This window comes from Loxodonta africana, chromosome 7 (genome assembly GCF_030014295.1).
Source record: "Loxodonta africana isolate mLoxAfr1 chromosome 7, mLoxAfr1.hap2, whole genome shotgun sequence".
Taxonomy (NCBI): Eukaryota; Metazoa; Chordata; class Mammalia; order Proboscidea; family Elephantidae; genus Loxodonta; species Loxodonta africana.
In genome coordinates, this window is record NC_087348.1 from 81,130,118 (window position 1) to 81,133,744 (window position 3,627).

The 3,627-nt window shown below is 42.0% G+C and overlaps 1 pseudogene; it reads right to left on the reverse strand.

The window, feature by feature from the left end:
* Positions 1-937: 937 nt before the first annotated feature.
* LOC135231993 (olfactory receptor 56A4-like) lies at positions 938-3,033 on the reverse strand (annotated as a pseudogene).
* Between the last annotated feature and the right edge of the window lie 594 nt (positions 3,034-3,627).

Here is a 3,627-nt window from a genome sequence, read left to right on the forward strand (position 1 = left end):
GTTTGATGCTCAGGGTTCATAGATTGTTATATATGTTATCAATTCACTTGTTTTTTCAGGTCTTTTTTGCAAGAGGGTTCAGGAGAAGCTTCTGACTAGTTAGCCATTGGCCCCACCCCCAAAATTTTTTTTAAATACTGTAGAAAAATTAAACTTAATACAAGTCATTTGGGAAAGATAGGCTTTAATACAGAGGAAAGTAGAAGAGTTTAATTGAGAAAATTGTTCAAATGATGCTTGAGAAAATTATGAACTTGAAGGTCTTAATATTCTTCCCCAAAAGAGAAAGATTGCTGCTGTGAAATATTCCTTGGAGATAATGGATTAATATGTAGCATGGTTAGGAAGGAGACTGAAAAATAATAAAGCACACTTATCTGTCAAAACCTAACCCTAGAGCTTCCATGCCTGGAAAACTGTGGAAAGCTTTACCAGCCACAGCTCAGGATTGGGGCTGGGACAAATAGGGCAATAGAGGGAATGAACAGGACAGTTAATTTATCCTAAGGATGGGCAGGTCAGGGTGGGATAGGGATGGGGCCTGACATTTGATTGAAAATTTTAGCTTCCATAGAGTCACTTACCACTTGCAGTCAGGTCAATTCTGATGCATGATGACCCCATGTGTGACAGAATAGAACTGTGCTTCATAGGGTTCTCGATTGCTAAATTTTTCGGAAGTAGATCACCAGGCATTTCCTCCAAGGCACCGCTGGGTAGACGTGAATTCCCGACTTTTCATTAGCAGTCAAGTGAATTAACTGTTTGCACCAACAGGGACTCCTATAGTCAGGTAAAATAAGACAAAGTGAAGATTATAAAGCCATGAAGATAAAGATGATGAAAAAAGGAACATATAGCGTTTAAAAAGGCAACCTCTCTAAACAAACACCCGCTCTCCTTTAAAAATAAATAATTAAGAAAGAAAACTTTAATAGAAGGAAATAATAGGAAAGGCACATCCAGAGAGGTGACACAGATGGAAATTTTTAACAGGATTTGACACAGTGGTTAAGAGCTCTGCTGCTAACCAAATGGTCGGCGGTTTCAATCCACCAACCACTCTACGGAAACTCTATGAGGCAGATCTACTCTGTCCCATAAGGTCAGTATGAGTCAGAACTGACTCGTAAGCAACAGGTTTTGGGGTCTTTAGGGGGGTAGGACCTATGGAGCCAGTAGATGGCACACCTGCCAAGGATTCCAAAGAAGAGGGTTGGGAGTGCTCAGGGCAAACATTCAGCCCCAGCAGCCAAAGTTTTGGAATCAATGTCTGCACTTATTTCAGCCCAAGCAATCCCCTCATAGCACAAAACCAGGCAGAACTCTGCTAGCCTGAACCAGGAGACAAAAGAGGCATCTATGTCCTTTGCAAAAGAGGAGGCAGGCAGATCTATTTAATGGCATCATATGAAGATTGTTGCTTTAATGGGCAAACACTCCCCCTCTAATCTAGCTCCATTTGACTAAGGCTTGTCAAGGCCCTCCATTAGGAATTAAGTCAAGAAAAATTTCCAGGTAACCACAGAATCCAGGAGAGGTTTTCTTTGAAGCAATAAAAAACAAAATCAATAAGTGAATGTCTTCATTACTGCCAGAGGTCTGAGGAAAAAGCAGAATCAGAACTCATTCTAGGATTAAAAATTCACATTTCCTTTACAACATAAAAACAATTCCCTGTTTTTATTAATGATTCCAAAGGTGAGTCTGATCCTTTTTACCTTTTACAACTTCCTCAGCACCTTCTGGATTCCTTGCTTTATCTCTTTGGTTAATTTCAGAGCTGGGGGTATGAGATAGTGCAGGATATAGAGCCGGGTGGGGACATCTGAGGGAACTCTCTGTCTGGCCAGGTTAATGATGACCAGAACCACCAGGACTGTGATGAAGAAGAGCATGAGGATGAAGTGGGAACCACAGGTGCTCAGGGCCGTGGCCGCAGCTCCCTCAGCCTTGATCCTTAACACAGCTTTCAGGATGAAAAGGTAGGAGAGAATAACAAGGATAAGGTCAGAGCCCAGCAGGGTCCAGCCTGCCACAAAAAAAAAAAAAAAATTGATAAAGTAGATTAAATGTGATGTCATCACAAGAGAGTTTGAACACAGACAGGTTAGTGCAAATGCAGCTTTTGATGATATTCTCATCTCAGTCTGGCAGAAAGGATGGGAACAGGAAGAGAAAAGACAGCATTCCTGGCCACAACAAAGATCGCAGCCCTAGACACAAATTGGTCAGTGATGATGGATGGGTACTGCAGGGGGTGGCAGATGACCACATAGCAGTCATAGGCCATGACCATGAATGTGCAGGACTCCATGGTCAAGAAACTGTTCATGATGAAGATCTGGAGGAAACAGACAGAAAAGCTGATACACTTGAGGTCAAACCAGAAGATGGCCGGGACCTTTGGGATGACAGTGAGGCAGAGCACAATATCTAGCAAGGAGAGGAGGTTGAGCAGGTAGTACATGGGCTCATGCAGGGAGGCCTCCAGCCAGACGGTGATCAGAAGGGTGGCATTGGCCCCCATAAACAGGAGGAAGAGGAGGCTAAGGGGCAGGGACAGCCAGTGCTGCCAACTTTGGTAGTTAGGAAAGCAAATGAGGAGCAATTCAGAGACTAAAGCAATGGAGGAGTTGCTGGGTGATGCCATGCAAAGTATCTTGATCAAGTTGGGAATCCAGGGAACCTTTAAATGTAGGACAGAAGTATATCAGCATAGAAAATACGTGCGAAATATACACTGGAACTTGGGGTCCACTGGTATATTTAGCTTGTCCCAATGAAGTTTTAAAATCATCAGTATCATCATCACCACTGACATTAAATTCAGTACCTATCTGTCATGTGCCAGGCACTATACTGAATGCTTTATATTCACTATTCATTTATATTGCTTCATCCTTTTAAAAAACACTTGTTTTTGCTGTTGAGCTGATTCCCATTCATAGCCATCTTGTATGACAGAGTAGAACTGCCTTATAGAGTTTCTTGGGTTGTAATCTTTATGGGAACATATTACCAGGTCGTTTCTCCCAAAGAGTTGCTGATTGGTTTGAACTGAAAACCTTTTGGTTAGCAGCTGAGCACTTAACCATTGTGCGTCCAGGGGTGTAATTAATATTGTTATCCTAATTATACAAATTATGAAAGAGAGGCAAAGGAAAACAAAGTAGTTTGATCAATATTAAAAAGAAAAAAAAAACCATTGTTGTCAAGTCAATTCCGACTCATAGTGACCCTATAGGACAGAGTAGATCTGTCCCCATAGAGTTTCTAAGGAGCTCCTGGAGGATTTGAACTGCTGACCTTTTGGTTAGCAGCCATAGCTTTTAACCACTACGCCACCATGGTTTCTTAGACAGTCAATAAGTGGTGAAACCAGGACTGTTTACCATGGAGCCTGACTCTAGAGTCCATGCTCTCAGCCTGACATTATTTAGCCTTGACAAGGGCAATTACTTAACCAAGCCCTTCCTTCAGGAGGTTAGCCAACTCCTTGGAGGAAGATCAGGAAAAGCCCAACCTTCTACGCCATAGAATTGAACAAAGTCAGTTGAATATTGCAGAGGAAAAAGTAATATTTGATGGAATAAGGTTCTGGGGAGGTAGTAGAGGATTAATTCA